The sequence below is a fragment of the Peromyscus californicus genome, unplaced genomic scaffold (assembly GCF_007827085.1).
Source record: "Peromyscus californicus insignis strain IS unplaced genomic scaffold, ASM782708v3 Scaffold_6__1_contigs__length_162567912, whole genome shotgun sequence".
Classification (NCBI taxonomy): Eukaryota; Metazoa; Chordata; class Mammalia; order Rodentia; family Cricetidae; genus Peromyscus; species Peromyscus californicus.
Genome location: NW_026294584.1, coordinates 64,071,784 through 64,097,522, shown reverse-complemented (window position 1 = coordinate 64,097,522; position 25,739 = coordinate 64,071,784). Strand labels below are relative to the sequence as shown.

The 25,739-nt window shown below is 47.5% G+C and overlaps 1 long non-coding RNA gene across 5 annotated transcripts in view; it reads left to right on the top strand.

Annotated features, from left to right (window-relative positions):
* LOC128098332 (uncharacterized) overlaps nt 1-23,374 on the top strand; it is a 73,611-nt gene extending 50,237 nt beyond the window's left edge. For 2 of the 5 annotated variants that reach the window (XR_008214212.1, XR_008214210.1), the window contains 3 exons: nt 14,843-14,950; nt 16,061-18,035; nt 20,557-23,374. This is a non-coding gene — a long non-coding RNA (uncharacterized LOC128098332). Of the gene's footprint in view, nt 1-14,842; nt 14,951-15,742; nt 15,862-16,060; nt 18,036-20,556 lie in introns of all 5 variants that reach the window. The other 3 variants (XR_008214213.1, XR_008214211.1, XR_008214214.1) reach the window with 3 other exon arrangements.
* The last annotated feature ends 2,365 nt before the right edge of the window (nt 23,375-25,739 follow it).

The following is a 25,739-nucleotide window of genomic DNA, read 5'->3' as shown; positions in this document are numbered from 1 at the left end:
GAGACCTTTCAGGGGGTCTTGGCTGGTCAAACCTGATGTATCTTACTCTGGAACAAATCCATAGCCTCTTGCTTTCTGTGGAAACAAAAGAGACTCTTTTCCAAAGCAACATATCCTTACATCCAAATTTTGAAGTCAAAGTATCTTTAAAATATACGTACTGGTTTAACTCAGCTTCCTTTACAATCAAATATCTCTCTGTAGTTAAGAATCCCAAAGACAACACAATCCAGACTCTCTGTGTAATAGTCATCTCTACGTGGCTTATTTTTTATATTAATTTTACTGTCTCTTTAAAGACTTTATTTTTTAAAACTATGTATTTGTTTCTATACTGTATATATCACCTTTTTTTTTGTCTCTTTCAAGCCTACGTATATTTTACACACATTTTAAACTATTACATCTGAATCTGTCTTATTGTGTATCTATTGCTTTAAGCTGCAGCAGCTGTGGCTGCTGGCTCCGCCCACCTCAGCTTCCCAACATGGCGGCGGTATGCTTACCGCCAGCTCTGGGAGCCATCGTGGGTCTATACTTTTATCCAAGCAGCATGTAGCCCAGAAATCTCTTTTTTTGTTTTGTACTAGCAAAGGCTAAATCCACAATGTAGCTTAATGTGCCACTTGCAGAGGCCTCATTCCCGCCATACTGCAGGTCGAGCGCGCACGCCAGCAACCTGCCAGTAGCTCAAACCGGCAGCTGCTGCTCATTTGAGAGAGACAATTAGGAAGCTGTTTTTAGCTCCGTTTTAGAATCTTTTTTTTCAGGTTTTAGGTGGAAACTCTTGCCCCACGTTGGGCGCCATTTGTTGCTAGAGTTTTTCTGCCTGGCCCACAGTCAGGGCAAATCTCTCTCACCCGCCAGTCCCAAGCCGCTCAAACCCGATCAAGTAAACACAGAGACTTATATTGGTTTCAAACTGTATGGCCGTGGCAGGCTTCTTGCTAACTGTTCTTACAGCTTAAATTAATCCATTTCTATTAATCTATACCTTGCCACGTGGCTTGTGGCTTACCGGTACTTTACATCTTCCTTATCCTGATGGCGGCTGGCAGTGTCTCCCTTCCCAGCTTCCTGTTCTCTCAATTTTCCTCTCTGTTAATCCCGCCTATACTTCCTGCCTGGCCACTGCCAATCAGTGATTTATTCATTGACCAATCAGCAACACATTTGACATACAGACCATCCCACAGCAGAATGCTGGGTTCATTCGCCATCACCACATACACCAGGTATGGTGGTGTACTCCTGTAATCCCAAAACTCAACAGGTAGAGTATCGAAACCCCTCGTAGGTGCCTGCCCTGAGGAGATTTCTCCTAGAGCCCTGGGGAAGACGCTGCAAGCGGCGGGGATACTGATCTGAGGGATATCAAATGAATCTACTTACACAAAACTCTTTAGTCCATTTACTTTATTCTTCTAAGACAAAATTCTGTCTACACAGCTTCAGTTCTGTTTTCATACTTAGTTCTTCTCTGTCCCTTCTCCTCCTGTCCTCTCATAATTCTATCTAAATTCTTTCCATCTCATTCTCATCTTCATCTTCCTTCATCTTCGTTCCTATCTCCATCTTCCTTCCTTCCTCTCTGTGACCTGTCTCAACACACATACAGCAATAAGATGCCCTGCTGCTTTCTGGTTGGGCAGGGTGAGTCTGCTCAGTAGCTAGGAAACCTGCGTCATAGCTTGAATGCACCTGATAAGAAAAAAGCCCTTTTGTTCTGAGCTAATTGTTGGAGGGGAACTCTGGGGGGTTCCATTAGGCCTGAGGAAGAAAGGAGGGTCTGAGCTTAATTTGCACCAGAAACAAAGCTATGAACCTAATGTCCACCTTGTCTGCCTGGCCTAGGCGGTATCTCCCTATGGATATCTATCTTAATTCAGGAGACTAGCAGGAGGTCTGGAATGCTTATTCTGTCTGCCATTTGTCTTTGAATGTTTGAGTGGTAACTCATAAAATACACTGTTAGAAGTTCTTAGAAGAAGAATTAATTGGGAAAGCTACCATTGTAAGAATTATGTCTTTAATTACATCACCAGCTTGAAAAAGCGGGCGTGCTCTCTCTGTGTGTTCTCTCTTTCCGCACTCTCTCCTTCCATATGCCCCCCCCCCCGTGTGGTCTCCCTCCCTCTCTCTCTCTCTCTCTCTCCCTCTCTCTCTTTCTCTCAATAAAGCTTTAGAAAGGTAACCATGTCTCATGACTCTTCTATCACCGATACATCCAGCACTCTCCTCTGTCAGCATGGCCACCAGCCATGAGCGCCGCTGTGTAACCAACAACCATAGCACACAAGAAAATCATTGCAGGAACCGGCTAATATATATTTGAAAGCTAATTTCACCAAGACTCCAAGACTCCTTGGGCCTTGGCTTTTTCCTCTGGAAGAGCCCTGCTTCTTCCAGGTACTAGCTAGCTTCTGCTATTGTCAGCTGAATTCCTGCTTCATCTTTCTGTGGCCCACAGCAGTAGAGCCGGGAGGATTGGAGGTCCAAAGTCATTGTCAACTACATGGAGGCCCTGAGCTGTATGACATGATGAACTATGCCTCAAAACTAAACAAAATCAACAAAGTAACAACAAAAAAACAAAATCACACAGGAGATGCTGACCTGCTCCCAAAGTGTGGTGCTTCATCCATCCTTGACACTTAGATTCAGGCCAGTAAGTGACCACTGCGTTAAAGAACCTAGGTGTCTGCAGACATACAGTGTTTGCTGTATCAACATGTGTGGTTGTAATGGGGTGGGGATGGAATATGCTGTTCTTCAGCCATTAAGGGATGTCTTCTGTTTTAATTGGGCTTCTCTAGGGGGACAAAGCCAATGGAATATATGTAGTGATGTAACAAAGGGGGATTCTTTGGGGATTCAACAGGGCTGGGTATCTAAGAAGCGAGGTCCAAGCAGCTGGTCAAGGCAGGAAGCCAGACTGATGGTGGTAGTGCTCAGAGGCAGAGACTGTAGGTTCATCCCGGGAGCACACACACAGAAGAAAAGCCAGGCTTAGGAAGCTGATGAGGAAGCCCCACAACCTCAGCAGTCTCGGGTCTGCCTGGAAAGTCTGGGAACTTCCAGAAATCACTGGTGTTGCTGGAGTCTGATGGCCAGCAGCGTTAGACACACGCCTTCGGACAGAAGGGTTTGTCAGTGCAGATGCTGCCTTCTTCTAGCTTCTCTGCACCAGCTACCAGCTTGTTGTGTGCTACTGCCCACAGTCAGGGAAAATGTTCACAGTCCCTGCCTCACATGTCAGCCCTCTGTGGAAACACCCCCACAGCCACACAGAAGTGCATTCACTCATCCAGTCCTGGGCATCTTGTAACTCAGTCAAGATGCTAATTAAGACCAGCTACTACATCTCCTCCTGTACAACTACTTCCTTGAAAATAAACATTTCTTATGTCTGTCAACAGATGAATAGATGATGACAATGTGTTACATACACAGAATAGAATATTATTTAGCTACAAAGAAAAATGAAGTCATGAAGTTTTGGGGAAAGTGGGTGGACTTAGAAAGTAGAATATAACCAGATAGTGGTGGTGCACACCTTTAATCCCAGCACTTGGGAGGCAGAGGCAGGCAGATCTTTGTGAGTTTGAGGCCAGCCTACACAGAGAAACCCTGTCTTAAAACCCTTGCCAAAAAAAAAAAAAAAAAAAAGGAAGAAAGAAGGAAAGAAAGGAAGGAAGTAGAATGTTTAGAATATTTGGTGAGGTGACCCAAACTCAGCAAGAAAAAACAAAACATGTCCTCTGTCATATGTGCATCCTAGCCTATAATGTATACATACAAACAGATTGTGTGGAAGTATAGTATATAACTTAGACCAAGAGAGAGTATTCTCAGGTGATAAGGAAGGATAGAATGTATATGAGTCATGAAAGAGGGTAGAAAGCTAATTTATAGTTTCAACTCTGTCATACTTTTTAAGTTTTTTTCATAGTTAATAATTGAATTAAACCTTTTAGATATTAAGGTAACAAGAACAATAATAAAATAATCACTATTATAATCAAGAAAGAGGGTGTAAAACCCGAAGTGAAGCTCCATAATTTCAGCATGGTCATTCTGATTGTATAGAAGTTCACTGAGATGCATAGAGTTTGGGCCAGGCAGGTATTTGGGTGTCATCCTTAATCTGTGTGATGCTTTTGTTTGTGAGTTAATGTTAATCCTACTGGTCGAGAATAAGACCACTACTACAGTTTAAAGTCAAAATTGAGGCGTGCTTTAATTAAATACTGGTCAGGTTGATGGACTCTCTGGCCAGATCCATCTCTAGTTTCCAAGAAAATGGCCCCAGTCACGTTTTTTGCAGGGGCTTAAAAAGGCAAAACCCGCTGGGCGGTGGTAGCACACGCCTTTAATCCCAGCACTCGGGAGGCAGAGGCAGGCAGATCTCTGTGAGTTCGAGGCCAGCCTGGGCTACAGAGCGAGTTCCAGGAAAGGCACAAAGCTTTGTGAAACCCTGTCTCGAAAAACCAAAAAAAAAAAAAAAAAAAAATTTACAGAAAAGGCAAAACCCATAATTTACCACATTTCCCATGAGGTCCAATCAGGGTCAAGTGTACATTCTGATGTATTTCCTGCCTGTGAACCTCCCACCCACATGTGATCAAGCACATCTGGTGCAGATGAGTCAAACAAACTTGTTTAGGGGAGTGAAAACATGTGGCTTGTTATCTTACATAAACAATAGCCTCCAGCATTTCAGGAACTACCTATCCTTGGGCAAGTGGTTTGCAGATCAGAGGCATTTTTGTTTCCTGGATCTCTAAGGCATAGTAATTAAAACTTAAAATGTAACTTTGGCTCTCACATTAATTAGGGTAAAATGATTTTTAAAAAGAAAATATTTTGAATGCAGGTGTTAATTTCCTTGGGCAGGGGTAATATTATATTCACATACAGCCTTAGGTCTAGCACAAGCAGTCAGTACAGGTATAATTAGATATTGTAATACTGCATTTCAATCACAATAAGAAATCTAAAACAAAGCAAAGAATGCCAGCACACTTGTTTACTGGTGGTAGGAGCCTGGGTTGGCAGTTTCAGGTTCTCTGGACTCTTATGCAAAGAACTGAAAAGAAAGCTTACACAGACTCTGAGGTAGCTGCTCCCAGCCTTAATCAAAGACGCTTCTTTGGGCAATGAGCAGCAAGCAGACAGTGCAGACTCCTAAGTGCCGGGAAGAAGCTACTTTGAGTAGTCAACTTAGATGAGACATTCTATCAAACCCACTCTCAACTCAGGGCTCAGAAAACATCGTGGAAGGTGAGAGCTGGAGGAGAGGGGAGGGCTGGGAGGTGCTGCCTCTGGACAGGACATGGCCGTCGTCATACTCCTAAGCTCACAGCCGCTGTGGTGACGGCACGGACCCACACAATCTCGACACTAACATTCCAGCAGGGATGGCAGAAGGATGATACATTTAGACTAAAAATGACATTATGGGAGAGATTTTCATCTGTAAGGGCTCCCTTCCCCTTCTGTGGTTCTCTTTAGACGAGAAAAGATGTTGTCTTAAGTCTTTGCAGCAAGTGCCCCGGTTTGAGCTTTTGGTCTTCCTAGGCATCTATTTTTAAATACATAATTAAAGAGATAGGCAATAGTGGGAAAAGTCCATGTTTTGTTCTTTTCTTTTGTAGGTAGGGTTGTTTTTCTAATTGTTTCCCATAAGGATCATTTCACTTTCCTCCCTCAGCCTGGTGTGTGCAACTGCTTGGTGCAACCAGGTCGAGCTCCCATGACCTCCCCGGTGTGAGAAAGCGGGCACAGAGGTCTAGGAGTGGGGCGTAAATTAACATCTGCCCCAAATGTTCCCAGCACCAACGGCCCAAAGCGTGATTTATTCAAGTTAATTCACATGAGTCAGAGGAGTTTATTAGGGATTGCCACAGAGTGGTGCAGAACCACGGACAGCTACATTTTCCTGAAGTTGCCAAACACCCCCCACCTCCCACAGACACACAGACATGCACCCACACCAGGGACTTGGTTGAATTGAGGGAAACCTTGGTGTCTGTTTAATAGAGGTGATCAGGGGACTGGACAACATGAGGCACAGGCAAGACCAGACTCAGGGAAAATTATGTCTGTGTGTCCCTTGTTTCTCTGGTCACTCTGCCAATCATGGGCCCACAGGGGAAGGGAGACTTGCTTTACTGCAGCCCGGTGTGGAGAACAGCTGACTGGGTGGAGTTACTTAGTTAGGTTCCTGAGGAGGCTTCTGGGGTCCTGTCCAGTCCCCTCGTCATGTCTGCCCTCACCCACCAGCCACCCCCAGCTGGGCTCAGCCTGGTTGCCCCTCCTTAACCACCCCAGGGCCTTCCTCAACCAGCTCTGACCCTCATGTTCTGTCCCTTGTTTCTAAATATCTGCCCTACCCCAACCCCCCAACACACACACACCCTAATGCTTTCTGACCAGAGCAGGATCAATGGGAATATCAAGTTTATCTGGTTTGTTTTGTGGCTTACAAATGTTGGTGGTTCTTAGGTTTCAGAAATTTGAAAGAAGAAGAAGGGAGGGGGGGAGGAAGGAGAGGAAGGAGGAGCTGCTTAATACTTTCCCATTAAACCAGCACTGGAGACTGAGGGGGTAGACATGACCAAAACACACTCTACAGTGTGAGATTCTCAAAAGCAAAAATAGAAGTCATAGGACCATTGCAAAATAAATAGACCAAAAAAGCTAAAAGAGAGCCAGTGAGCTGGCTCAGCAGTTGAAGGGGCTTGCTGCTAAAGAAGCCAGACAGCCTGAGTTCAATCCCCAAGACCCAGATGCTGAAAGCAGAGAATACACACACACACACACACACACACACACACACACACACACACACACACACACACACACCCCATTAAAAAATACTAAAATGGGCATGGTGGTCCATGCTTAGAATCCCGGTACTCAGGAGGTAAAGGCAGGAGGGACAAAAGTTCATCTTTGACTCTATAGTAAGACCAATCTGGGATACACATAAGACCCTGTCTCAAGCAATCATGACCAAGGCCACAACCTAAGAGGGTGGGGCTTTGGGCCTGCTAGGGCCTTTAGTTTCAGGCTACAGAACTAAGATAAGAGGAGAGGTGTTTGGCGAGGTGTGGGCGAATTTGTTTTTTCCAGTATCTTGTCAATTCCCATGCACAGAATGGGAAAGGCAACCTCTACAGCAGCAAGAGAGCTGCCCCCTCCTGTTCGTTCCTCTGTAGAGCACCCTCTGGAGGCAGAGCAGGATCCTCCCATCACTCTCCTGTGGTGTTCATTCATGGCACACTGCACTCGCTCAGCCTCATCCCTGCGAGCCCTTCCTGGGTGTTAAGGAACATCTAAGGCTGAGGCCAGCTCTGATCCCCATGCTTAATTGCCTTTGCTAATCACACTGAGATCAAGAGGATAAAAATAGCCTCCAGGGTCAGGGTGAGCAGCCCCCCTGATGCGGGCAGTGAGTAGGGGCTCTAATAGGCTCCTTGATGCTGCCTGGAATCATTGCTCTAATTAAATAAACCAACCATTGAAGCGGCAGCCACGCTGCACCGACACCTCCACACCTCTGCAAGTCACAGGGAGATGGAGGGGGAAGGCCTTTCCTGAGAGAGTTCATGCCTCCCTGAGTGCCGGCAAAGACAGCAAAGTCTCTTCCCTCCTCCTCCTTTGCTTCCTTTCTCTCTCTCTGGCTCTCTCTCTACTCTCCCTCTGTGGCTCTCTGCCCCCTTCCACACTGAGTTTCTGACAACTAAGTTTGAGTCTCTTCGTTTGGTTTGCTGGTCCTTTCTCATTTTGAAGCATTCTCCCTGTAGCTAAAGTATCCCTGCTTCCAGGAGTCTATAGTGCTTTTTTTTTGTTTTTAAAGACAGTGTTTGTGTAGCTGAGGGTGACCGTGAACTCCTTATCTGATGCTTCTGCCTTTACCTCCTACTGTTGAGGTCACATGCTATCACACTTGGCTTGTTTTGACTCCCTGTGTGTATAGTGTTCACTTTCCAAGTAGGTTGCCAGGTGTTATAGCTCTAGTCCCCACTATTTCCCCAATCTGAGCCTGCTAGCCATCTGACAGATTCTGTCCCCAGGAACCCCATGATCCAGGGATGCAAGCCATTGACATGAGCCTCCTGAGCTATAAGCCTCTCCATGTCCCTGCTAAGACATCTTTTTTCTCTCTGACATCCAGCCGGGTACAAAATCCTGAATTCAGAGGTCATCCTCCAACTCTGCCTTCTCATTTCACCAGACATGTTCATCCAATATGGCATCTGTCCTGAAGACCCTCTGGCTGGTACCAGCTGATAGGTGCAAAGACAGGTGCCTGCAGTACCCTGGGTCTCTCTTCTTAGCCCACCAGGGTCTTGCAAGACTCCTAGCCTATCCACTTAGAGCCTCACCCAGAGCCACAGCTCAGGAGGCCACTCAGAAGCCTTGCTGCTCTTCCTATGAGTGTTCAGGGCTGAAATGCCCAGCATGGCTTAGCACTATCTCTATGGGAGCAGGGATGTGTGAAAAGAGACAGCCAAATCCACTCGAGCGAGGCACGGGGAAGTTGGATACACATCTGCCAGATGTGGGACACTTCAGGGTGCCCTGTCAAGTCATTGGTCAGTTCTCATTTCTAGATTACTTATAAATGAGTGCTCGCAGCTTGTAAAGTACTATCATGCTAGAGGTGTTTATTTTGATGTTTTGAATAAATTTCACCAAAAAACTCTTCTAAGATCCTTTAGTTTTAATGGTTGGATTTATGAGACACAGACTTAACACCCGTTCTGTGACGGGCTCCAGGGTTAGTTGGAGGAAGTGAAGATGAGGTGATGGCTAGCCCCAGCATGCACTCGGCTCAGCACAAGTGACAAGTCCGTTGCTTGTGGAGAGTCAAGTGTTATCAATATTTGCCAGAGTCTGTTGGCAATGGGAAGGGACTGTCCTGGGAAGAATATGAGTGTGTCACACCAAAACAAAACCACAAACCACAAACCAGCACCACTAAAATGAAACAAACACAAGGACTTTGTCCACAGAACTTCCCATGGTTATAACCTACAGATAAGGCCACCTCAAACTGGTCTTGAGCACAGCTACTTTGCCACAGCACATCGTGGGCAGCAATTCTGAAGCCACCATCCCTGTTTTCCCAGGAGCAGATAGGAAGGTGTCAGAGTTGCTGGGTGTTGTGGAACTTTCCTTTACACTGTGTGAAGGTGTGTCACTGTGATTGGCTTAATAAAAGCTAAATGGTCAATAGCTAGGCAGGAGGAAAGGATGGAACTTCTGGACAGAGAGAGCTCTGGGAAGAAGAAAGACAGAGTTGAGAGCCAGACACAGAGGAAGCAGGATGGGGCAGTACAGAGTGGTAACCAAGCCACACAAAAGAACATAGATTAAAAGATATGGGTCAATTTAAGTTATAAGAGCTAATGGGACAAGCCTAAGCTATAGACCAAGCTTTAATAATTAATAATAAGTCTCCATATCTTTTTTTTTTTTTTTTTTTTGGTTTTTCGAGACAGGGTTTCTCTGTGTAGCTTTGCGCCTTTCCTGGAACTCACTTGGTAGTCCAGGCTGGCCTCGAACTCACAGAGATCCACCTGGCTCTGCCTCCCGAGTGCTGGGATTAAAGGCGTGCGCCACCACCACCCGGCTCTTTTTTTTTTTATAAGCTAGCAGCTCAAAGAAAAACCCATCTACTACATATGGTGTCCAATGTGTGAGCTCAAATATCCAAACGTAGGGCTTGAGAAAGCTAAGAAAAGTTCTGGACAAGGGGACAGATATAACTTCCTAGTCCTGCAGTCTCTCAGGCAGGTGGTGCTCAGCAGCATACATAGGTGCAGCTACTGGCTACAGTCTGTGGGCTGGAGCCAGCTGCCAGCACCATGTGCTAAGCTGAGCCTTGCCAGTGACTGACATAGCAGTTGGAGATTTGTCTCACACTATCAGAGGATGCTACAGGTACTCAATAAAGACAGATTCAGATGAAACAACCCTCCAAACAGGTTACAGTGCATTTAAAAGATGTGCGTAGGCTTAAAAAAAAAAGAAAATGGGGATAGACAGTCATAGAGAAAAAATAGTTTAAAATAATAAAGTCTTTAAAAAGAGGATAAAATAATATTTTTTAAAAGCCATGTAAAGATGGGAAACACACATAGCATTTGGATCCTGTGTGGTGCTTTATTGATATTAAATGTTTTGAATGCTTATAAACAGAGATTGACAGCTGCTGAGAGACATGGGATTGTAAGAGGGACTGCTGAATTAAACCACCCTAGATACTTTGGGAATGCCTTAACTTTAAAATGTATTGCTTTGGGGAAGAGGTTATGCTTTTGTTTCCACAGAAAACGAAAGGCTCTGGGTTCCTACAAGGTTGATAGAGATCAGGTTTGAATGAGGAAGATGCCCCTGAAAATCCTGGCTACAGACATAAAGAAATAAACCTAGAAAAACTACAAAACAGGTTGTGTATATTTTACCTACTCAAGCACAAAACAAAAAAATTATCTTTGACTGGTTTTTGTGCAATGCACAGTCCATACCTGTGTTAATGCAGATATGTATGTTACCTTTGAAGGTTTGTGTGTTTTCAGAGAAGGGTGTCCAGACACCAATGAAAATGGGTGGCCCAGGTGATCCAGCCTCTCAGAGTACCTCTGTTGCAGTTTCCTCAGAGTTCTGCATTCTGAACAGCTTCAAGGCTTCTGGCTGAGATGACCCAGCCTCACAGACTACTCCAGCCGGGACTTCAGATAAGCCCTGCACTTTCCCATTGCACAGAGACTGGACAGCAAATGTTATGACTAGCTCTCCCCGGACTTGACCATTATCCCAATTTTCTCAGGGTCCCCTAAAAATGTCACTGCTCCCAGATAACAAGAAGCAGGGAAGAGAGCATGACACCTACATTCCCAAGAGGTGGGGTAGGTGGTTTTTGGTCATTCGGTGGGTTATGGATATTTATGATTATTTAGGGGGGTTGGTTACAAATTTTTACTGGTCATGGTCAGGTAGAAAGCTAAACAGAGGAGATGAGATTCAGGGATCTCTTTCTGAAGGGAAAAAGGGAGGATATAATACAGAAATGATGGGATAAAAGGTTGGATTGTTGAACTTACTTTTGAACAACCACTAGTCTCAAGTATTTTACATTGGTATGGATTTTTTTTTTTTGAGACAGCATTTCTCTGTGTAGCTTTGCTCCTTTCCTGGATCTCACTCTGTAGACCAGGCTGGCCTCAAACTCACAGAGATCCACCTGCCTCTGCCTCCCAAGTGCTGGGATTAAAGGTGTGCGCCACCACCACCCGGCAAGGTGTGGATTTTTGTATATTGATACAAATTTAAGGTTGTTTTTGTTATACTGTATATATGTTTCTATTCTTATTTAAGATATTGTACCTATGCAGATCATTTAAAAAATTAATGTAAAGTTTTAGTCCTTGAAAGCTATTTAGGATAATAAAGAAATACAGGTTAATAGTCATCTATAACGATCGAAGTTATAGTCATGTTAGGTATACTTTGAAGGTCAATCAGAGATGTATTTTAAATAGATATCCGGTCTTCAAACACTTAGAGACCTATAGAATATGTCATTTTAATGTTTTAATAACATAAGGCTTTTCATGACAGTGAGACACATGTGCTCCTGGCAGCACCAATTTACTTCAGAAAAGGATGATGGGCATTGAAGAACCTCCACATGGAGTTTTCTTTCTTTATGGCAAAAGCTAGACATTTGGGCAAGGGACTGCCCTTGCCTTCACTGCTGACAGTACGCTGTTCAAACTGGACAAGCAGGACACAAAAGAAAGCCACTAGCAGGACAGTCTTTCAAAATTCCTGCTTCATAGAAAGTCTGTCAGATATACCAGACCTGAAGGCCATAGTTGGGTGCCCCAGCATTGCAGAGGAACCTTGGGTGACTGTCCAGGCAGCCAGATGTCTCTGTCATTTCTATAGTTTTGGAAGTTGCTTTCTCTGTATTTCCTGTTTCCTCAAGTAATATTTTATCCTTCTTGGGTCTCTGATGGGGAATTGAACTAGATATATGTAACTAGATAGTTATACTTTTACAGTTTTCCTTGTTACTAAATTCAGAAAAGAAACTTATATAAGAGATGTAAAGTTTATAAGGTTGAGAAACATAAAAGCTTAAGTTGCTTATCCAAAAAAAATGTTTTAAGGTCTAAAAAGATATTTTAGGATGGTAATATAAATTATGACAAAAAATGGTTTGGGTATAAAACTTAGGTCTCAGATAGGATAGATAGTGGAGTATTTTCTCTAAATTTGCCAAATGCAAATGGACTGGACATTGTAAATATAATTCTTACCTGATAATTGTTCTTATTGTATATAGTTTTACTCTGTTTGAGTTAAAACCTTTTGTTTTTATTTAGACAAAAGGGGGAAAATGTTGTGGAATATTCCTTTACACTTTGATTGGGTTAATAAAAAACTAAACGGCCAATAGATGGGCAGGAGGTATAGGTGGGACTTCTGGGCAGAGAGAGCTCTGGGAAGAAGAAAGGTGGTGTTGTGAGCCAGGCGCAGAGGGAGCAGGCTGGGCAGTACAGAGTAAAGGTAACTGAGCCACATAAAAGAACATAGATTAAAAGATATGGGTTAATTTAAGTTATAAGAGCTAATGGGACAAGCCTAAGCTATAGGTTGAGCTTTCATAACTAATGATAAGTCTCCGTGTCATTTTTTATGAGCTGGTGGCTCAAAGAAAAATTCATTTACTACACCTGGGAGTGTGGTTTTCCTCTTAGAATATCTGTGTCACCCTCCTGTAACACTCATATCTGTCTTCCCTGGAAAGTCTCTCTGTTTTCTTGTTCAGGGTGTGCTCTGAGCTCCTGCGTGGTCAGCATGTGGACAATCATGAGTAAGGGGATATGGGTCATCTTAGGGTGAGTCATGGAGAGAACTGAGTAACAAGACTAGAAATATTGGGGTTTCAGACCATTGGAAGATGAGATGCCTTTGGATGCTGTGGCCAGGGCTAGGACTAGAATCTATACTGGTCATAGGAGAGGACTGGGCAGCTTTGGTTGGGATATGGCTGTGCCCAGTGCCTATTCACCTATTCTATTCATCTATCTGTCTGTCTGTTCATCTGTCCGTCTGTCCGTCCATCCATGCATCCATCCATGCATCCATCCATCCATCCTTCTATCTATCTATCTATCTATCTATCTATCTATCTATCTATCTATCTATTTATTGAGACAGGGTCTCACTATAGGGCAAACAAGATCACCACACCTGTCCCTCATGGATCTATCTATCTATCTACCTACCTACCTATTTATTGAGACAGGGTCTCACTATAGGGCAAACAAGATCATCACACCTGTTCCCTAGGGACCTGTTTATTTATTTATTTATTTGTTTGTTTATTGAGTCTCACTATATAGCCATGACTGGCCTGGAACTGGCTATGTAGAGCAGTCTGGCTATGAACTTCCAAAGTTTCACCTACCTCTGTCTCCTGAGTCCTGGAACTGAAGACCTATGCCACCATACCAAGCCCCCTATTGACTTAAAAAAATTATTTTACTTTATGTGTCTGGGTGTTTTACATGCCTGTTTGTCTGTTCCTACAGAGACTAGAGAAGGCCACCAGATCCTATGAAACTGGAGTCACAGACATTTGTGAACTGCCATATGGGTGCTGGGAATTGAACTCAGGGTCCTCTGGAAATATAGTCAGTATTCTTAACCTCTGCCACAACTTCCTAGCTCCTTCCCCACTGGCCTTTTGAGGCACATCCTAAGACCTGCTGGGTTCTAGACAGGAAGCTGCCAGCAGAGAAGCTGATGAATCCAGGATGTGGATTAGGGCAGAGCTTGCAGCAGGAGGCTGCTCCTGCACCCCTAGGGTAGGGACCTCACAGGCCCAGGCAGTGTGGTCAGGACTGCTGCTCTGCTAAGGCCAGCACCTCTTCTCTCCCCAAGGTGTCCTTCAGCCTCACTCAGGCCTTAAGGAGTCAGACTGGCTTCAAGGACTGGTCTGGGGGCCAGGCATGGTGGCGCACACCTTTAATCCCAGCACTCGGGAGGCAGAGGCAGGCTGATCTCTGTGAGTTCAAGGCCAGCCTGGTCTACATATTGAGTTCAAGGACAGTCAGACCTACATAATAGAGAGATCCTGACTCAACAAAACAAAACAACAACAACATAAAGAACTGATCGGGCTGTCTCACGGACAGGCATGACACCAATGTGGTGTGATTATCCTTAAGCCTGCTGGGGAAGTCCCGCTCCTCTCCTTCCCAAGTGGCTCTTTCTTAATAGTGGAAGCTGCTGGCACCTTACGTGTTACCACCAGACCCTCAGGTATCCCTTGGAGTGTGGGGGCCAGCAAGGGCTTGCTCACTTAAATGGGCTCTAGAAACCTATAGCTTGACTAGCTGTGAAGAGCTTGAGCCCCTGGGAGTGAGCAGATGTGGAGAAACAGACACAGGGTCTGTGACATGCAGTGTCTGCTGGATGTGGTACAGGACAGCCTCAGCTGTGAGCCTGGTGAAGTGGTAGGTAGGGCAGGCATCATAGGACACCACACCAAAGCCAGCCTTTCCTAGGAGACTCAGTGTGGCTGTGTTGGGATCCTGGTGACTATGAAGGAGCCGGTGTGACCCAGTGCTAAAACAGCCAGCAGCCACTTCATCATGGCACTGAGAGGACTGTGCGAGTGGAGGGCAGCAGGACAGTCAGAACAGGGTCTTTAGGCTTCCTCCCCAGCTTGCATAGGTCTGCATCCACATCTCGGCACATGGTGCTTTCCACCTGGCCCTTTAAGACACAACTGATGCAACTGTGGTCTCTCCAGTGCCCTTGGCAGCACCACTGGGCTTGGTTCAGAGAGGTCCGTGCAGCCCAAGTGTGTCCAGGACAAGGCCACCCAATCATCCACAAAGCTGGAGCTGGAAGGACCCAGGTAAGTAACCTCAGCTGGGTACCGCAAGAAAGCCAGCCAGAATGCTCTGCATGTCAACAGGCAGACCTTCGCTTGCCGTAGGAAATTGGGAGGATGTAGGAAACAATTAAGAAGGAAATAAAATCATCATTTGGAGGCAGCTACTACAAACAAACTGTGTGTTCCCTCCTACTCCCTTCCGTATGTGTTAGGAAATTGGGTTCTACAGCTGCATGGGTCCAGTTTACTTTGCAAACCTGTATTGCAAGCGTTGCTCAATTACTTTTCAGTGGCTGTATTATATTTCAGCACACATGGGGTCTGCTAGTGTTTATTTAACCTTTAGTTGTGGACTCTGCCATATTCATTCTTTTCATAACTGAGTGTGAGACTTTAGATGGCTAGGCACACATCTTGGGGTGGGTGGCATTTGGGGTTTAGAGGCTAAGTGGTAAATACTTTGAGCTATTCTTGCACTCTGGTTGGTGGGGGGTGGGGTGGGAGGGAGAGATGCCACTTTGTTAATACTTAATATCCTGAAGGACAACCTCCAATGGAATAGCTAGAAAAGGGTGGGATAGGTCAAAATTGTGAAAATTAAAGACCATTTGATTACCTTAACTATTGTAAAACTATTAACGGAGGCTTTCTGGTTGTTGGTTGGTTGGTTGGTTGGTTGGTTGGTTGAAGGCAGGGTATGGCGGTACATGCCTGAGATCCTAGGACTTGGGAAGCTGAGGCAAAAAGATGATGTGTTCAAGGCCAGCCTGGCCTACATAGCAAGTCTCAGGCCATGATTGTACTCTGTCTCAGGTTAGTCACCTGTTAAATGGGATGATGGACATTGCCTCCCACTAATAACTGTAATAGATGCTGGCAGGAAAACAGGAAAGACTTGGTCATTAACCCAAACTGAATGTTGCAAGCTTCAGGTGAGTGTTGGACCATCATGTGTGATAAACAATTATCACACCATAATAAACACACTAGCCCTCATGCATGCTGTGCCTGGGCCCACAGGGTGGTCCTGGGCCCTTAGACTCTCTCTCTTTAGGAGGACATGGGTATTTACAAGTTGTCTTTGTGTGACCTCATTCTTTCCCTGTGGACTTTACCTGTGGCCTTTTCCAGGAGCTGAGGTCAGAGTCAACCCTACATTGAATGAAAGAGGAGAGAGACTCTGGAGCTGAGCATGAAGACAGTGTGAAGCAAACCCAGGGCCGCTAGATACCACATACCTGTGTCTTCCCTGGGCCACAGCCTCCCGTGAAGCCTTAACTCTCCTAAGGATTTTCCACAGGGCCTACTCCGGTACATCCAGCCACATGTTCGCTGAAAAGCATCCCGCAAAGAAACAGAAGGCCCCATGACAGAAAGGAACTTTGTTTGAAAGCAGGGACTCTGCCAAGATCATTCAAGCAGACTGAGGTCATTGGGGGGAGCCCTAATGCAATCTGACTGGTGTCTTTGTAAGATGAAGACCAGGCGGACCAAGGCACCAAGGTGAGAGGTGGGCAAGTCCTCCCTCAACCCCGCAGGCCCGCCTGCTGCACCCACTTGCAGTCCCCACCCAGCAGCTGTGGTTGGACTTGGCCTATGGCTGTGGATGCTCTGATTGTGTGCTGCTGTGGCAGACCTTGTTGGTCGGCTTAGAGATAGGTGGTCCGTCATTTAAGCAGATAACAACAGTCTCACACCCAGCACTACTGGGGGGGGGGGGGGTCAGACATGCCCCTGGTGATGCTGGTTGGGAGGGAACTATGTAAGTTTTCTCCATGTTTGAGAGCTGATACTATGGACATGTGGGCCCTCATGGCTCCTGACTCACAGGAGGGGAGGCAAGGAAGAGGAAAGAAGCAAGAACTGGGGAACGGCTGGCCCAGAGGGCTGTCCAGAAAAAGCTGGAACCCTTACCCCCATGGAGCAAGACAACATGCTATGCCTTGGCACCCCAGAAGACCCTAACTGTATACCAGAATTGCCAGAAGGCCTTTGTGACCACTAGTATATGGGAGCCGGGGAGCTTGCAGTACCCTCAAGCTCCTGAGAGACACATCCAGAATTGTGCGGGGCTGCTGTGCATGGGTCTTAGGTCGTACTGATAAGCCAAACCCATCCTTTCTGCTGCCCAGGGTGACCCAGAGAACCACAGTTCTCAGAAGAAGCTGCACACACCCAATGACCCTTCAGATGGCTTGGCCTTGGCAGAGTAGAACATTGTGATTATGGAGAGCTGGAGTGTTATAGGTCAAAAGCCAAAATGATCGTGAAAAGACAGACATATGATTTCAACCTCTAAGTGTCACCCAATGCCTTGTGACTTCCATAAAACCTTTGGAATGTGTGCTTAAGCCTGACACACCCACCCTCTACCAATGCAATGGCTGTGAATGCCGCAGACACGCTCTGACACGCTCCTGTGACACTCCCCTCCCCACCTTGTGTGACAGCCTTCCCCATGACCCTGCCTGTGTATTGTGTAAACACATTGATTCATGGTGTTCTATTTTTGTGACCATGAAAGTTCAGGAGACCTTCACTGTGGGGAGACATGTCATGCTGGCTGAATTCCTGAGCCATAGCCATTGGTGTTTGGAGAAGGATGAACTATTTCCTTATTTACTCAAAGCAGAGTTTATGTTTTTATGTCAACAACCCAGTATTTGGAGCTCAGTGCCTCAGTTTCCTCTGCTGCTCTATTTCCCTGAACAAAGCAAACAGCATTACAAGGATGCAGGGGAGGATGCTGAGTTAGCTCAGTGGTCTCTGCCTGGGTCCTTCCTTACCTGTGATGTCAGCATTCCTGCCTCCTCTGGGACCTAATGCCTGCTGGCCTGAGCAGTTGTCCCAGCCCTGGGGAAAGTGATCATCCCCCAACTTCATGTGGAACTGAGGCTCAGGCTTGATGCCAGAAAAAAGGATGGGGAAGCCCAGAAAGAGTCCCAAATGAGTAAGAGGGGCATTCATCCTGATGAGAAGGATGAGAGGTGTCTGGTTGCTGAAGAGACCTGTGAGGAAGTTCACTGGCCTGACATGGGAGCAGCACGTGGTCTGGGAAGATCATGTAGTGTTGACTTTAGTGGAATTACCTTGAGCTGCCCTCTAGGTAAGCTCATGTTTTTAAATGTGAGGTTTTTTTCCTTGAAGTTCTGCAGTGGGAACCGGGGTTCACTAAATTAGCCACATGGTTTATTTGGCTTATGCTGTGGAATAATTCTTCTATATACTGTGTGAATATATGTCGCTATGATTGGTTTAATAAATAAGCTGACTGCCCAGTAGCTGAACAGGGTAAAGTTAGGCAGGAAAGCCAAACTGAGAATGATGGGATGAGAGAGGGCAGAGTCAGAGGAGTCGCCAGCCAGCCAGAGAATGAATTGGACATACAAAATGGGATAGAGGTAAAAGCCACATGCCTCAGGGCAACACATAGATTAATAGAAATGGGTTAAATTATAAGAGCTAGTTAGTAACGCGCCTGAGCTATTGGCTGAGCATTTATAATTTATATTAAGCCTCTGAGTGATTATTTGAGAGCGGCTGTGGGACAGGAAAACTCTGCCTACAGGCTTACATGTCCCAATCACATTTTATCACTGAGGGAAGTCAGGGCAGGAACTCAATCCAGAAACAGTGGTGGGAACCATGGAGGAGTGCTGCTTACTGGCCTGCTCTCCATGACTTACTCAGCTTGCTTTTTTATATAAACTTAGGACCACAGAGGGCTGGGCCCTCCCACATCAATTGTCAATCAAGACAGTGCCCCTAGATTGCCTACAGGGCAATCTGATGGAGGCTGTTCTTTAATTGAGGTTCCCTCTTAGCATGTGTCAAGTTGACAACCAAGATTGGACTCATTCCAGTGTCTGACCGAGCATCCTTCTAGCTACCAGGAAAAACCTTTAGAGTATATTAACCATACAGACCACTCACTAGCTGCCACCAACCTAAAAGCTAAAATGTCATTGGATGGCACTTAAAGTCTAAAGCAGAGATTTCCCTGCATAGCTAACCTGGTTACCTGATGTTCCTAATAAATTCACGTAATGGCTCCCGCAGTGGACATACCGTTTAGGGTAACCCGTATCCATGTTCCCAAGCTCTGAGCTTTGAATGTGAAATGTCTCCCATAGCTCATGTGTTTGGATACTTGGTCTCAGCTTCTAGTACTTTTGGGGAAGGTTGTGGAACCTTTAGTTGGTGGAGCCTCACTGGGGGAAGTGGATCACTTGAGGAACTGGTCAGTGAAGGCCATCCTTGGGATTTTTCTAACCTAACCCTAGTTCCTATCTGCTGTGGATACCGTGTAACCAGCTGCCTCAGACTCCTGCCGCCAAGCCTTCCCGCCATGATGGACTGTCCCTTCCAACTGTGAGCCCAAATAACGGTCCCTTCCTTAAGTTGCTACTTGTCAGGTACTTGATCAAATCAATGAGAAACTAACTAGTATGGCAGGCAGGAACACTCGTGCTGGGCTCAGAGCATCCCGTGTTCTCTCTGGTCCAAGAGCCGTGGTGACTTCAGTGCTTAGGACGGAACTGAGGTGTGTAAGTCCTAGCATACCTCCCAGAAGGAACACGGCTTGAGTACTCCATGGTGACACTTATCTCTGGTCACCTGCCACCTTCTCCCCTCCTGCTGTGGAGTGCACCGACTGAAGCCACCCTAGTTCCTGTCTCCCAATGGCACCTGAGTCACACTTTTGCACTAGCAAAGGTGATGCTGCTCGTGAGCATTCCCCTGCCTCTGCTCTGTGTGCTGTGAGCTGGAGTTTCTCTGGGCTTGGTTTCTCTACAGCCACCCTTTCACGTGCTAGCCTGAGTACCGTGGGAGCCTGGGCATCACCCCTGGCTCCATCCTTTAGATGCCAGGAGCACCCCATCCTCTACCCAAGTCCATGATTAGGAGCAGCTGCAGCTGGACATGGAAGGGCACTCTGTCACAGAAATGGAAGCTTCCAGTTTTCTAGAAAATTTCCAAGTGTTTCTTTGGAATTTTCCAAAGGGCATCTGGGTCCCTACATCCATTGTGACCTGCACCTCAGGTTTCTGTTTGTCGCAGAGATACCCTTCCCGGCCTCTGCCGTGAGCTCTAGAGTGTGAGCGTGTGAGGCGGCAGGGAGGGAGGAGATGGCGAGAGAGGGAGATACTGGCCCTGGGCAGGCTTGGGGGAGGGCATCCCTCCCCTCTCCTTTATGACTGTACCCAGATGGGAAGTGGGAGAGGACTGCGGAAGTGACAAGATGACTGCTGGGTGACGGCGCTGGAGGGGGCTCTGCGCTTGGAGTTGTTATCTTTGGTACAGATTCGCAGCAACAGAGAGCAGGTTGGCTCCGGCTGTGGAGAGACCGTGGTCAAGACCTTCATTCAGACTTGACCTGGTTGAGCAAGGGTCTGGACTCCTGGGTCCCAGCCTGGCTCTGCTGCTTTCCACTGTCCTCAGCTCTGTGTGTCCTCCCAGGTCATCGGGACACCAGCCTTACAAAGTCAATGAAAACCTGATGTTTGGGAAGGGCTTCGGCAATGCCGGGAAAGAGAAAGCAGGGGTGTTCCCTCTTCTCAGGTGACATGAGGTGAGAGGCATGGACTGGTTTTCCGGGAAGTTCAGAGTCATGATTTCTGTTTCAGGAAGGACCTGGTTGCAGTCTGGACACGACCAGGGACCTTTGTCCTGGGCTTGCCTATCTCTCCACATCACCTGGGGAATCACCACTTCGGAAACAAAACCAAGACCTGAAAGTCCTGGTGGAATTTACGGTGAACCCACCGCAGCTTCACTCTGGGCATCCCTTCACGCTGTGGCGGACACCCTGACGACAGGCAACAGAGCACTGGGGAAGCACGTGGTGGGCTTGCAGTTCCCACGTTACAGCTCATCGTTTTGAGGAAGTCAAGGCAGGAACTCAAGCAGCTGGTCACCTCACAAGCGCAGGCAGAGCCGGGAGACCAACCGCGTCCTCGCTTGCTCAGCTGGCTCTCTTCACTCTCACGCAGGCCAGGGCCCAGCTCCTGAAATGATGCCACCCACATTCAGGGTGGCTCTCCTCACCTCAATTAACAATCAAGACAATCCCCCACAGACCTGCCCACAGGCCAAGCTGATCTAAATAACTCCTCATTAAGACACTCCTCCCAGGCGACCGTACGGTGTGCCAACCTGACACAGATTTTCCAAGAAAAGAGGTGGTGTTCGGCAGGTGCGGTCCACTTTCCTGTCTGGCTTAGAGCCTTGTGGTGCCAGGCTTATGGTTTGGGAAATGGAGGGCTCGGCAGTCCTCCAAGAATGTTCTGGGGTGTCGTGGCTCCAGAACCTCACTGACACAAGTGGGTGTCAGTTTAGAAGGGGCTGGGGCTGCTGTGGGTAGGGTGGGGCGAGACTCCCAGTCTTCGCAGAGAACAGTGCCTTCTTGGGTTTCGCAGTGGAGTGCGATGAGTCTTGCTGCTGTGGGAGGAAGTCAGGCAGGCGAGATGCTGGGATGCTCCACTGTGGCTGCTCCACTGTGGCTGCTCCACTGTGGCTGCTCCACTGTGGCTGCTCCACTGTGGCTGCTCCACTGTGGCTGCTCCACTGTGGCTGCTCGTCTACTCTCCCTGGGAGTGGCAGGGTGAGTGTGTGTAGACCCAGGCCTGGAGAGCTTGGTTTTGGAGGTAGCCCGTAGACAGGAACCACAGGGCTGTGGGAGCTAAGGGGTGATGCACCCCCCTCGGGTATGCCAGTTGGGAAAGGCACAGCAACCGTGCTGCTCTGAGCCCAGTGCACAAGCCAGCTGAGGCACCTGCCACGCCCCCATGTCCTCCTCACCCTGACTCTGGGAAACTACATGTGTGGCTAGAGCACAGGGCCACAAGGGGTGAGGGTGGCTGGCAGATGTAACGGGAGAGGTGTGCACACGGGTGGCACCTGGCCCAGGGCACATGGCTTTCGATCTGTCTTTCATATACCTGCTCCCCAAATCTGCCATGTCACATCTGGTGCCCAGTCTTGAGTCATCCTTTTGAGGCTAGAAGGGCCACAGAGGAGCAGGCGCCTATCAACAGCGGGAGCTCTTGGCTCTGAGCTGCGAGAAGGAGCAAGAGACCCACGGCACCTAAAGGCGTAGCCCCTGCGGACCCCACATCCTGTGGGAGGCAGAGTCTGGGTGAGATCAGCCTTCCTGCTGGGGCTGGGCCTCCTCTCAGTTTCTTCGCCCTCATCCCTCGCTGAACCCCTCTTGAGATCATCGTCACCCTCGGTTGCTGCCCTGCCATCTGGTAGCCCTTGGACCAGATGTCACTGTCTCATTTGCTTCCCCAGGGGTCTCACTGGACACATGGGTCACTCCCTTGCTGTTGACCTCCTGTGGGCTCTGAGCTTTGCTCCCGATGGCTGAGGGCCACGCACAGGTGACTTGCTGACTTGTGTCCATTTCAGGATATCAGGCTCATGCTCATCATTTTCTTCAGGGTCATTCACAGATGCCATAGCCTCATCTTCTTCAGGATCAATGGTGCAGTGGGCAGAAGCTTGGTCGGAAGTGTGAGATGTCACCTGGGTACATGTACTGGTACCTCAGAGCTCTGCAGGAAGCAAAACTGGCAGGATGTGGAGAGGTGATTTATACACACATGTGCACACACTCGTGCAGACTCACACACAGTTGCATAATGCTCACACATGTGTGTGCACATGCATGCACATGCACACATACACACTCACATCCTCAGACACATGTGTGCACACACTCATGCATGTTCACACATACACATGGACATACTAACTCACATGTGTGCACACAGATGTGTGAACACATGCATACAGGAGCATGCACACATGTGTACACACTCACATGTACACACAATTCATACATGTGCATACATGTACATGGGAGCATACACCCACAAATGTGTACTCATTTGTACACAATCAAATTTATACACACATGTTAATGTATATGTACTCACACTCATGTGTTCACACACATGCATATATACACATGTGCACATACATATACATACACCCAGATGTACACAAGCCTGCACATATATGTATATACAATACATGTACACACATATGCTCACACACATACACACATACATGCACACACATTTACATATCATGTAATGATGTTTTGGCCAGCAACATACCACATGTATGACCATAGTAATGAGCTGAAAAATTCCTATCCTCTAGTGACAGCCATCATGTCCTAGCCCGGCGCATGCTTTGTGTGTCTGGGGTGCTGTGGGATGCATCCTACTCTGCCGTAAGTCATACAGTCCAGCCCACATCATAGAGCAGTGCGCTGTGCTCAGCGGCGACTCTGGGTGGCGGTGGGGCTGCTGTCTTCACTGATGACACTGTTTTTTTGCTATTTTACAGGGTGCCCATTCTCTTTATAATAAAAGGATATATAATATTTATATATGCGAGTATAATATATAAAATAAAAAGTGTGTGTGGTCACGAGAGCAGCCTCACACGTTTCATGTTTATCATACTCCACTCCAGCATGCATATCCAGGCCGTGTGGAGTGACTGTCCTGTTCCTCCTAGCCTTATGTAAGTGTACTTTGGGACGGTCATCCAAGAACACACTTCTCAGAAAATGGTGTGTGTGTGTGTGTGTGTGTGTGTGTGTGTGTGTGTGTGTGTGTGTGTACGTGTGCACAAGCACGGGAATACACTCACACCTCCTTGGCATTTGGAAGATGTGCAGTCAGTGGAAGCCAAGGAGCACCGATAGTCCCTCCAAAGACAGGAGGCGACCTCTGCCCAGCTTGAGGACGGTTGGCAAGTGTGGCTCCCTCACCCTTCCTTTAGTCTGTGCCTGTCTCCAGTGGGCTGGGCGAGGCATAAACACCACACTGGGGAGATCGACTTCACCCTGTCTTCCCATTCAGATGTTGATCTCATCTGGAACCAACCACACAGACACACCCAGAGGTGTGCCTGCACCCTGGCACCTGGAGGACACTGACATCACATCACACCTCTCACTGCTGCCCGACCCCTCCTTCCCCAGAGCAGGACACAGTGTGCTTGGCATTGCCCTAATTTCGCCATTTCCCTGTCTAAATCTCTAGGAAAGATGTTGTCCTTTGAAGGCAAGAGGTGGGATCCCAGGCCCTCCTCAGGAGCCCTTGATGCAGTAGAGGGGTCAAGACAGACAACCTTCCAGCTCTTGGGGCCAGGGATGCTGGTCGCTGAGCATCTGTTAACCTGGCATTGCTGTGGGTGCTGATGTTGGACTCCGCTGTGCTGGATCCTGAGGGCACTGCAAACCTTAGGCAGCTTCCCCACTCTGTGCTTCTTGCATGCAGCTAGGAGCCACCAAGTGTCAGTAAGAGGGCTAGGAGGTGTTGCAGGGACCCCTGCTTCCTCCAGCAGTACCCATCGACAGAAGCCGGATGCTGGGAGAGGACTCAAGGATCCTTTGTCATAGCATCTCTGGAGTTTCTTCCAAGCAGTAGCGGATTGGGTCGCACTATGATGGATACGTGTCAACTATATTGTCATGGGGTGACTGGAGTTTTTCAGTTCCATTAAGGTCTTCAGGGACTGTCATACAGTCCATTGTTGACTGAAACACCATGAGTCGGTGCATGGATTGAGCGTGTGTGTGTGTGTGTGTGTGTGTGTGTGTGTGTGTGTGTGTGTGTAGCCAGATGAAACCAATTTGAGTGTTTAGTCCAGTCAACTAGAAAGCTGTCTCCTCCAACGTTTGCCATTTGTAAACTTAGGCAGTACCCTGCCCCCCCCCCATACACACACACACACACTCTATGCTTCTTCCATGCAACTAGGAGCCAGTGAATGTCACTGACAGGTGCCAGGATCTTCAGAACCACTCAGGAACTGTGAGGCCCGAGAGGAGAAGCATCCTGCAGATTTCTACTCCATGAGGGGTCTGTGACCTGCTGCTTCCCACCAACCCCCACTCTCAAGCTCTGTGGCTAACGGTAGGTAGGAAGAAAAGCCAGCCAGCGGACCACAGTCAGAAGAAGTAAACACCAGGTTTTATCAGCTCGAGAGGTAAATATTGACAGAACCTAAACACCAAGTCAATGTTTACTTGGCAGCACAATAGAGTTGAGCCCAAGTACGTGCGCTCCCACACATGTCCAAGTTTTCAGCATCCCCATCGAGTGTTTCTGCCCATTTCAACAAGGCATGACCTCAATGGAGGCTGATTAGAAGTTTCTAGAAGGCATCCAGCTGGAGGGCTGGCAAGGAGTTTCCCATCACCGAAGTGGCCATCCCCCTTAAGGTCAGCTTTGGCCACTACATTGTCCCTACGACAAAGCAAACCAGGACTCGGTGCTGCAGGGTTCTGCTGAGGGTTCCCACCAGCTGGAAAGATGACAGCACCAGGGACTTTCCTGTGAGTCCCCCTGGTCCACGACAGGTAGCTCTGCGTATGCTATGCCAGTGGTGTGTGGCTTGTCCAGTCCTCCACCATGGAAGCTGGAGTGGGTCCCTGCACTGCAGGCCTTCCTGGGAGGCAAGCCGCAGGGCTGGGCAGACGCAGAGGAGATGGGGCAGGAGTGCAAGCTCAACAAGGAAAGACGGCGGAGCTGGCGTGAGTGGAAGACAAGAGGAAACAATACATCTGTCAACAGGATGCAAGAAGACACGGTCCAAATTAAAACGGGAAGTTCTAGCTTTGCCTCCCCTAGGACCTGGGGGAGAGTGGTGTGGCAGATGGTTTTAACTGTCAACTCGACACGACCCAGAATCACCTAGGAAGAGTCTTGGTGATGGACAGTCTACATCAGATGGGCCCGTGGGCGTGCATGTAGGGATTGGCTACCTTAACCAGTGTGGAAAGACC